The following is a 12175-nucleotide window of genomic DNA, read 5'->3' as shown; positions in this document are numbered from 1 at the left end:
AAATGAAAAAAAAATATTCCTGCTTGGCCCAAGAAAGTGCTATGTGGAGGACGTAGCACATGCGTAAAGTTTGTTGAATATTGCTGAAAAATTTGAAATTGAAATATGCATCAAACCCTCATTCCCATGGAATCATAACCTGCTCTGATACCACTGATTCGGATCTTGGGGGGAGGCCCCAAGATCTAAAAGGTTGAAATGGATCTTGTGGGGGAGGCCCGCAAGATCTGAAGAATTGAAATTACCAGAATAAAAAGAGGAGAATGCCCAATAAACAAAAACACACAGAATTTTTTTATGAAAATAGAGAATAATTGTAAGAGCTACATCGTGGCGAACAAACTGTCCTTTTCCAAAATGCGACATTTTACTTATAACACTTTTCAATTATAATACCACGGGTCAATCCCATGGGTAAATGAATACTATGGGTGGATGTCACAATACCATGGGTCAATTCCATGGGTGAATGAATAGAATGGGTGGATAAATACCATGGGGGGATGCCACTTACAATACCATGGGTAAATTGCATGGGTGGATGAATAATATGGGTGGATGAATACCATGGGTTGATGCCATTTTCCATTCGGATCACTTAGAGGGGCTATTTTCGGAAAGAAACAACACTTATTTTCCCAACAAAACACCTGACAAACCTCCAAGAATTTTTATGGTGGGTTCGTGGCTGACCTAGCAATGAAACAATCAGTTTATGACCAGGCCGACCAGTTTATGGGAATACCAGTCGGTTCCATCATAAGCTAGCTAGATTATGTCCAGTTTGTCTTCAAAAAATGGAGAATTGGGCATTTGGCTGAAATTTTTCAACAATATGTTGGTTTGGCCAATGAACCAGGTGATTTGACTGGTTTCTGGTTCAGACCGACTGATTTTTAAAACTATGGTTGGGACAAGTGGAAATATAGGCCTAAACTTGGACCATCCTCTTTATTTTAAGAAGCCTAAACTTGTAGAGTACTCCAAAATCACTATTTACAATGTAAACGAACATTGTCAATTTCTTGAGATGATGGGTGGTTTTGTAATTTAGAGAGAAGGCCTACAATAAATTCAAAATTTGATAGATATGTATGATGTGCAAAAAATACAAGAGGTAGATGACGAAATTATTGTTTCTTTTAATGGCTTGGATTGCATTTATTGTAACATGTTCTCCTTTCTGAAAGGAAATCATGAGGAAATGCAGAGATCAATTATGTTTTATACACTTAGTTTTAATAAATGAAGAATGACTTTGTTAGATATGGGGGTCTCAAAGTGGAAATGATTAGTGGAAGACATTAAGCAAGCTTGGGTTTTGTTAGGGTGCTCAATTATCATCTGTGGTTGAACAATGATTCAACAAAGGCCCTTGTTGACATTTATAGAAGGGCCCTACTCCTTAAGGTCATCTAATTGTATTGGAAATATGGGTTCATCATTCTTTTTCTGGGTATTGAAGGATATAACCAAAGAGGTTGGTCCTCCTATTGTGGCTCAAGTTATTAGAGGCACACTACTAGATTCTAAATTTGTTGGATTGATGAGTCGAAGTAAATATAGACATATATTTTGGAATCCTTATGTGTATGTTGTAAATAAACTATCAAAGAGTTTTGCAAATTTACTTGTATCACATGCATTAACTTAGATGCAAGAGAGGTGTGTAAGTGCTTCTGGAACTTTTTTCTGTTTATAGGATGCTTTCAAAAAATTAATTCCTTAAACAAAAAAATACAATATGTGCCACCTATTTCATTCTTATTGAGATTTGAGCTGCAAGAGGCCTTACGAGCTATTATTGATAATGTTGAGTGGTCTAGATTCTAGACAAGCGGAAGCCAAAGTAGAGCATGAAAAGAAGGTTAAATAATTGGTTTTGAATGGTGATTGTTAGGTTGAATGAAAATGTAATGTCTCTTTTACATCTTTATTAATGGAGACGATTAGGTATGTATATTCAAATTCTCTATTGTTGGGGAATATATGAAAGGAAGGTTCCAACACAACTGACAAGATAATCTAGGGATAAAATTTGAAGGGCAAGGTCATATTTCAATTTGAAGGGTCATCATAATTTTACCCTTCTCTATGGTCAAGAACCATACTATTCATTCGAAAATAAAAAAATATATGATAATACCAAAGGAACAAATATATGAAAATTTTCATTACTTACTATGAAAATGGGTTCTTCGCGACTTTATATTTTACAATTATGACACAATAGAAGGAAAAAACTACATAAACATGAACCTTTCTTGTAGTAATGCTAATTATTTTATTACAACAGTGCTTGTATTTTGGAGGCTTTATCCCAATTAATAGGCTTCAAAATCAATTTATTTAATTTGCATATACATTGATAACAAGACAATGATCAAATGCTTACTTAAAAAGGCTAAAAGTCTCGATGACCTAAGTTTTGACATATCTTTCTTAGATTAGTGGAACTTTGTTGATCCAAATTTCAAAATTGTGGCATTCCAATGCGTATATAGGATCATGTTGCTCTATATTATATCTCTACAGACAACCTTTATCTCAACCAATTGTATGCATATGATAACTCACACATGTCAATGATCTCAATCAACAACAACATGCCATTATTTTTGTGAAAGCGATGAGATGCTTATTACATGGGTTTGTACATTAATAAAAGGTGACAAGTTTATCTAATTTGACGCATTAGTAGCCTTTGGCTTTTCAACAATAGTTTTCATTTAGGTTTGTTATGTGAGAGTACTAATAGTCCTAAATTTGCACAAAGCCATTGTTTTAGGTTTCCATTGGCTTTTTACTTTTGTTATTTGACTATTCCCTTTCCCTAATAAAAAAGGTTACTATATATTACATCCTTACTCACCTAAAGAGGGGGCCTTGATGTGTTAGAAGAATCGAACATAAAATAGGCTTTTCTTTCACCTCCAATGTCTGCACACAACCTAATGCAGCTCCAACACTGAACAGGCCCTAGTGGCTCCTGGAAGTTTCGTGAAGAAAAAACACCTAAAGATGACCTCTGTTCACTTTGAAACCTGTGGCCATGGATTTAGAGTGTGGAAGAGACCCAAAATCCAAAAAAAAAAAGCGTCTCCAAAGGCTTTTCCTAGCCAAAGTTATGGCCAATTTATGAACTACCTATTTTCCCCTAAAAAAACTCAAGTTAACTTTAGTTAAGGCCAAAAAAGCCCACCAAATATGGCAGGACCACTTTAAAACAATACCACAGCCAAAAATACCGCCAACTAAACCTTAAATACCGGCTTTCTACCTGTTAATTCTGCATGTGACTGGTTCTAAGGGTTTGTATCGGATTTTGTGCCTGGCTGTTGGGAATAACGGTTAGTCAGATCCATGGTTTGTGCCTTAACATGTGACCACTTTTGCATATAACAGCACTGACCACCAAAGGTTTCTAAGGCCACGGTTCATTGGACCCGTTCCTGTGGATAGGGGGTTGGCTCCCTTTTGGGCTCTGCCCAAAACAAGTTTAAAGTTCAAATACGCTTTGTCTAAAGTCCCTAACAAGAGCTGCCTACTTGGCATAGTGGTAAGTCATGGTGGGATTATAAGAGAGGTCACGGGTTCAATCCATGATCTGCCCAAAATATTTTTGATATGCCCAAACTCGTTCACCTTTGGGGCCACGTGGCGGCCTGTGGGTTTGCCACATGGCACCCTTCCATTGGTCGTCAAAACAAAATATTCTGGGAATATTTTGTGGAATATTCACTAGAATATTCTCAAGAATATTCTATTTTTTCAAAAATTTCAAAAATTAAGGGTTATTGGGCGATTTTCTTTTTGACATAACTTCTACATACAGAGACCATTTTTCGAACCGTTCATGGTGCCAGAATTAGGAGGATGAGCTCTATCTGGTCGTTCAGGTTTGAACTTGTTCTGACCACTTTCATTTTTGAGCATTTTTTGACACTTGGTCTTGAGCTCCTAATCACACCTCCCAAATGAGAGGCTTTTGGTCCCCAAAAGCTTACTGAAATGATGAACTGAACTGTAGCATAGACAATGAGAGAATGAACATCCTCTTCTCTTCAGCTCTTCAAGCATTTTCTTTGCATGGTAAATTACTTTGAACCACAAATGGAAAGAAATTGAAATTTCCCTCCCTAAAAGGGTTGTCCCCCTGTCCACAAATGTCTTTCTTTCACTCACACAGAAATTTTCTAGCAAGAAAGTTACAAAATGAAACTAAACAACACTGCCTTGATCAATGATCTAAGGTGGCTAAAAAAAAACAAGATATTACAACATAGAATACATGCATACATCTGAAATTTACACATGTACGAAAGGAGTACATCTTACTGTGTCAAGAAGTCCATCCACTTCTCACCAAGCCACTTCCATGGAAATTTTTGTTGCTACAAATTTTCCTCATGTGAAACTTCCCTTTCCACATCAATAATGGAATCCATGGTTCCACCTTTGCCAATCTTCTTGTCCTCTTGCTGCATGTGTGTGGGACGACGAGTTGGATGTAAAGTCCAACAATGAGAGACAACATGTCCCCTCTTTTGGCAAAAAGTGCAAATCTTATGCACCTTCTTTGAAGGTAGTCTTTGCTTCATCTGTTTCCTGTGTGCTTTCTTCCTCATCCAGCATCTCGAAACATGATGGTTAAATTGACCACAATATGTACAAGAAATCTTTCTTCCATTAAAGCATGTAAAATTTTCATGCCTTGCAGAAACACAATCAAATTGATCATGAGAAGATGTATACCTCTTGTGCTGCTTTGCATGTTCATCCTTTTTGCCTCCATGAGGAGATGAACTAGTAGAGGCTTCAGTTTTCAATTGCAGACTAACATCATCGTTCTTGTCTTGAAAACTGCATAAAATTGCATGCTTGCCATAAGCTGCATGTCTACCATCTTCTTGCTGCAATAAAGGCTTAAAGCAATGACAATCATATTTGAAACAAATTTAACATATTTTCCTCATGGAACTTGGAACAAAAGTTCTCTTTGCATTAGCCTTACATGCCTTCATGGCTTTTGAGTCTTCGCCATTAGATTGCACATAACCAAGTCCAAGATTCTTGGGTCATTCCTCAACAGAAAGGGGTTCAATCATGCCTTGTGCATGCTTTCCTAATCCTTTGCCTTCATAACCCATCTTAATCATTAACTTGGATCCTACTCCCCTTGTATGCTTTTCGAAAGATCCAACACATCTTTCTAAAGAGGAAACTGAAGACAAATCAGAATGGATTACCTCTTTCTCACGCATGTTCTTGGTCAAAGCCTCTTCAGCTTGATGAAGCTGCAACTCCATATTATGAAAACTTTGAAGAATTTATTCCTTCTCCTGCTTCATGGAAAATAAATTCTCACGAAGCTCCATGCTTTCTCTTCTATCCTCAAATAGGATCTGCACCATATCCTTCAATGTAAGGAATTCACGCTTCATATCCTCATCAAAGAACCTTGTGAAGGAGGAAAATTCACTTGTAGAAGTTGTCATTATGATGTCAATGAAAAAATTAACTTCAACAATGTTCTTAAATCCCTTCAAAACAAATGACAAAGATTTTTCACCTAAATGTCTTTATAGCCATCACATATTCAAGTAGCCAACAACACACAAATCAAGTGGAAATCTTGTTCAAGCAGCCAACAGCAAACCAACTCAAGTGAAAATCTTGGAGTAGTATTGAGGTCCTTTGGGGTAAGGAAAATATCTTTTATTCCTTTTTTTCTTCTCAAAGACTTAGCTATTCAATAGCTATCCTCAAACTTCAGCAAACTCAAACAACAAGCAGTTTGCAAAATAGTAAAGCAGTCAATCTTCTACACTGATTTAAACACCTTTAAAGCTATACAATCAAGCTATTTTGATGTCAATCAAGCAAACAAAGTGCTCTTATACCAACCTGATCTGAAAATGGAGGGTACTTGAAAAAGGGTGCAAGGTATCCATTTTCATTTATGTAAACGACTGCAAAAATACTCCAAGTTTAAATTTGAAAATGTGAGAACTACTTATTTCTAATACATAGATAGACTGTAGGGGAATTTAATGGATATGTCACCTCTAAAGAGAGGATGAGATCCAAAAGCTACCTGGCCCTCTACAGACTACCTAAAGAAATAATAGAAGTAAACACTCAGATTTAATTGAAAAGACCTTTCTTGAACTTGACGTTATGCGGAATTTTAGCTTGAAAGAGGTGTATGTATTTTCTTCTGTTTATGTGTTTTAACTTTATTTGTTTTAACTGATATTAAACATATATATTAGTAATATAAGGCAGCAAATAAACATCACACATAACAACAAATTTAATAAGGAGTTCACCGCAATCTCGTGGGCTACGTCTCCTGTGAGCTCTAGTCAACTAGACTTGGCTCTTCGGGATTATGGCTTGAATCCTTTTACAAGTTCCACACTCAACTCCAAAAGGTTATTGACTGAACCTATGGGTTTACAAAAACCATATACATCCCTGTCATGGCTGTCCTCTTTGTGCAGGCAGATCTAGGCTCCCTTGGACTTGATTCCCTTAGTATGTGCACTAAGCTTCCCTGAGCTTCTTAATGGCACAAACTCCTTCAGAATACCTAAAATGTCTTTGAAACCTCTGTTAATGTCTCCAGCACATATCTGACATAAACAAATGATTGTTTATTTGCTCAAAACGATCACTGCATCCCCAATCTAGGCCTTCCTTCATGGATGGCTCTGGGCTGCCTGGAACTTCCCTTCAGCATCTCGGCCTTTAGATGTCTCCAAATGGTTCTGAAAACAACTTCATTGGATTTAGAAGGTTCATTACAGTAGAAATAGGCTTTTGTTTCACCTCCAATGGCTGCACACAACCCAATGCAGCTCCAACAATGAATAGGTCCTGGTGGCTCCAGGAACTTTCTCGAAGAAAAAGCACCTGAAGATGACCTCTGTTCATTGTGAAACCTATGCCCATTGATTCAAAATGTTGAAGAGACCCAAAATCCAAAAAAAAAATTGTCTCCAAAGGCTTTTCCTAGCCAAAGTTCTGGCCAATTTATGAATTGCCTGTTTGCCCCTAAAAGAACTCAAGTTAACTTTAGTTAAGGCCAGATAAGCCTGCCAAATATGGCGGGACTGCCAAAAATGGCACCACCACTGAAATTCCTGCCAACTAAACCTTAACTGCGAGCCAACTACCCGTTGATTCCACATGTGACCGGTTCTGGTGGTTTGTATCGAATTTTGTGCCTAGGTGTTGGGAATAATAGTTAGCCAAATCCATGGTTTGTGCCCTAACATGTTACCACTTGTTCGTATAATAGGACTGACCATCAGAGGTTTCTAGGGCTACGGTTCATCGGACCCAGTCCTATGGATAGGGGGCTGGCCCCCTTTCGAGCTCCGCCCAAAACAAGTTTAAAGTTCAAATACACTTTGTCTGAAGCCCCTAACAAGAGCTGCCTGCTTGGCGTAGTGCTAAGTCATGGTGGTGTTATAAGAGAGGTTGGGGGTTGAATCCACGATCCGCCCAAAATATTTTTGATATGCCCAAACTCGTTCACCCTTGGGGCCATGTGGCAGCCTCCGAGTTTGCTGCATGGCACCCTTCCATTGGTCCTCAAAACAAAATATTCCAGGAATATTTTTTGGAATATTCCCTAGAATATTCTAAGGAATATTCTCAAGAATATTCTATTTTAATTTTTTTTTTGAAAAATTTCAAAAATTAAGGGTTATTGGGCGATTTTCTTTTTGACATAACTTCTGCATACAGAGACCATTTTTTGAACAATTTGCGGTGCCAGAATCAAAAGGACGAGCTCTGTCCGATCATTTAGGTTCAAACTAGTTCTGAGCACTTTTAGTTTTGAGCATATGCCAACTCCACCATACTAGTTGGTTAGTCTGTTGGGTTATTGCAAGGAGACATGTGAAAGGATTTTTGTGTATTAGTTCATGCCTCATGGAAATCTTCATGGTCATGTGCATGAATGTTTTCCTCCTCTCAGTTGGTATTTGGGATTGAAAATCTCCATGAAAGTAGTACGGGGCATCGAGTACCCTCACAAGGATGGATCATGTGCAGTCATCAAAAAAATATGAAAGCATTTAATATTATTTTCAAATGTAAAATAGGGAGCCAAGGTTATAGATTTTGGTTAATTATATATAGAGAAAGAGGCCCACCTTCTCGTATCTAGAAAACGGATGTCTATATTGATCTAGATTACCATAAGCCTCAAATTTTATTGAGGTTGACATGTATATATTTGGCATCACTTGAAATTTCAAGTGGAATAAAATCATATGATATATATTTTGATCAACCTAACATTGTTAAATGGGCAATCATTCTAGATGATAATGTGGATTTATTGTGAAATGTAGAACCTTTTATAAGAATGGATGATATTGTAGAGATTTCTATTAGGAATAACCCAAATGAAAGACTCACCATGTCAAACGTCACTGCATGGTTGGAGAAACTTGTCAAAAATATCTCCATAAATATGAGCATTATTGATAAATTGAAAATTTTTACCTAAACATTGGTTTTCTATAAAATAAAATCCAACTAAGATTTTTTTGTGCAATAATTAAGTTCAGGGAACATCTCATCCACCTGTTTTGGGAAATTTTAGTGTCTTTGGATAAACGCCTAAACCCCTAGACTAGTAGCTAAGTCTAAAACAACAGTGCAAAGTATTCTCTACTTTTTCTATAACCAATAGATTAAATAAGACAGTAAAGAAGCCTACATGAAGCTTTCACTTACTCCTTATCTCCCTTGACCAATTCTATCGCTCCTTTCCATACTTAATCTACTTGAAAGGTACCTGCACACAAACATAATACAAAAACCGATCAAAGCATATGATAATGATCTACTGATTAAACATAAAATGGAATCAGGTGCATAATACACATATGAAGCCATTAATAAACAATACAAACATATGGAAAAATCTTTGAACACTTTATTAGTAAAAGGAAGAGTTACAACCCAATTTGCTTGATTCAGTGTCGCTCCTCAAGTTCAATCCCATCGTCTCCTCATAACAAGCAAGACATTTTGACATCATTACAATACTTGAAACCAACTCAAGTCTCATACTAACAGCATCTCCCTATAATTCAATGATTTTCAGCCCCTAATCACTTAGATGAGTGGTCTTTTTATAAGTGAATGAAGGAATTTATGCCATATATGGTGACAATGAATGCCCTCCCAAACTTAGGATTAGTTCCATGGAGGAAGGGATAAAGGGATTGATGTTCCTTAACTTCCTCCCTCATCCAATTTTGAGCGCAAAGGAGTGGATAGCCTTGGGAAACTTCTAGAGGCATCCTATGGATAAGAATATTCCAAACCCCAATGCATATTTCGCTCAAATTTTCCCAGCGCAGACCAAAGAGGGCTCAAGTGCACTACAATGCACCCTGGCAGTGTACTGGGCTGCACTGTAGTGCACCCTGATAAAGGCCCGCCTACGTTGATCTTCTTAGAGGCAATTTTTGGATGATTTCAATCATGGAATCTCTTAGGAAGGAGGCATTCTGATGGTTGACTTCATTAGGGTATGTAACAACTAAATTAGGGTTTGATGGTCCCTAATACTATTGATCTTTAAGTCGAGGTTAATGTGCCCAAATGGATTTGTAATAGTTTCCCCCTAAAGAATGAAGTCATAAATATGTATGTCAAGTGAAATACTTTACTATATGGAGAGGAGGTTTCGAAGTGGAAGGTGACCTACATCAATTACAATACATATATCATGATAATTTGATTTTTTCTCATGAACTTGCTGAGGGAAGGCATACCCTGCTGAGATTATAAACTTTCATTACATGTACAAATATAGTTGTCTACAAATATAGACCTATGAATGGATGACCATGAATGTAAGGCCATTGTACATTTGATTTGGTACTCCTGAAAATATCACAACCCGAATAGATGAAACTAGATCTGGGGTCTTCAATCTCGTTCAATCTTTTCCTCAAGTACAAGTCTAACCATGTGAATAGATGATCTGAAGTCAAACATGGGAAGACATCATCTGATCACCAACCAATGATGTAAGCCATTAACAGATGTGAGAGGAATCACCGATAATGATAATGACCCTCAAGGTACTATAATACATTTCGCATCGTGTGAATAAATTATTTGATGTTGAACACCATACAAAGTCTTTTGGTCGAAGGCTAGTGATGTCAACCTATCGACGGAAGCGAGAAACCTGCCATTGATGTATGCAAGCCTCAAGGTACTGAAGGGGTGTTTCTAAGTCAAATTCTTGGATAATGTGCTGATGTTGACAAGAAGTGGCTTGTCACAGGAGGGCCTTGATGTATCCCACATTAACGACACGAAACGAGGTAAATGATTTTGGAGATGAAAATTGACGGACAATAGAAGGTTTAGGAATGACGGTCATGAAAATGAAGGTTTTCAGTATTCCAAAGGATGAAGTTTGAACTGAATGACTTCTCTTGAACATGTCGGTGACACTAAAATGAATTGGTAGCATTGACCCAAAACAAAGTAATGGATGGTATGATAGACCAACGGTGTGATAACCATCACGCTAAATGACCCAACCCACATAGTGATGCTGATGAGGTGAAAGTTTCATGTTCAAGAGCGACTTGCTACCATAAAGTGTTCTCCCCTTTTTCCCATTTTCCCTAGTCATTGCTGACCAGTACCTCTTTATTTTTATCAATCTTGAGGAGGATGACATATTCTTGTTGTATAATTCCACCGTTCAGGTGAATCCATCATTATTTGATGTTTTAACGAGTTTAGCAAAGGTGAAACTTCATCTTGTCTAGATGGACAAGTTTTCTATTTGATGTTTTAACGAGTTTAACGACAAAGATAACTCAGTCATTTTCATGTTTAGAGAGTTTGAAAAGGTACAAAACGAAAACTCCACAAGTTTTTTTTCATAGATTTGTCGCTCAAGTCAAAAAAAGCATAAAATAATATAAGAGAGATATCAATTCCAATCTATTAATGAGCTGGAAAGGACAAGTGGTCGGAAATCATTTCATATTTAGGGAGTCTGAAAAGAGCTTAAAGAGAACTCCATTTTGAGGAACGAGTGGTGTCTAGGATAGCAACTAGTTCCGGTGATGTTGGAACTTCTCAAAACATGTTGATTTATGTGAAGAGGCTGGCTAGTAAGACCATTCATTGCAACTGTTCCTAGAAAAGGGTAAAATAACCAAGTGAAAGCGTATGATTAGCCAAAGGGATGGTGGCGATGGGATGAAAACAACCAAGGCTCATCTTACGAAAGAGGCTGATAGAATGGTAATCACGAGGGTTAAAAATGGAAATGGGTTCATTTTTAGATAAGCTTGAAACATAGGGAACTATGGTTGGATTCAGTTTATTTTTTACACAAGCTTGAAATGAAGAACTATGCTTCGATTCAATTTCATTTTTAGACAAACTTGAAGCAAAGAACTATGCTTGGATTGAGTTTCATTTTTACATAAGCTTAAAACAAAAAATTATGTTTGAGATTGGTTCACATGCCCCCAACATGATGAAAGGGAGAGTCTCCTATAACCAGATGGAAGTCACCGCGGTGAAGCAGGACGATTATCCAACACCTTTTTGGAGCTTCGTCCAGATAGGGACAAAGGTGAATGTGGTGATTCCCTTCACATAACCTACAGGGAAACATAACTTTACCACTAGGTGCATGCCCCCAAGCTTCATTACATTCACCTAAGTAGACTATTTGTGGCTATTAAGTGGATGGAATGAAGGTTCATTTATGATATCAAGTGAAAGACTCGACTGGGATTTTATGAGATCTAATCAAAGACTCGACTTGGAACTTGCGACCTTGTTTCATTTTTTAATGAGCTTGACACAAGACAAGGAACTCTGCTCTAATTCCTTGTTTCATTTTTTAACGAGCTTGACAGAAGACAAGAAACTATGCTCATACTCCTTATTTCATTTTTTAACGAGGTTAACACAAGACTAGGAAGTATCCTCATGAACCTATTTCATTTTTTAACGAGGTTGACACAGTAAAAGAACCATCCTCATGGACCCTTGTTTCATTTTTTAACGAGGTTGACACAAAGACAATGAACTATCCTCCTATTCCTTGGTTTCATTTTTTAACGAGGTTGACACAAGACCAGGAACTATCCTCATA

The sequence above is a fragment of the Pinus tabuliformis genome, chromosome 3_2 (assembly GCF_031772625.1).
Source record: "Pinus tabuliformis cultivar Carrire ecotype Pingquan chromosome 3_2, CPIR1, whole genome shotgun sequence".
Lineage (NCBI taxonomy): Eukaryota > Viridiplantae > Streptophyta > Pinopsida > Pinales > Pinaceae > Pinus > Pinus tabuliformis.
This window is presented reverse-complemented; position numbering follows the sequence as displayed.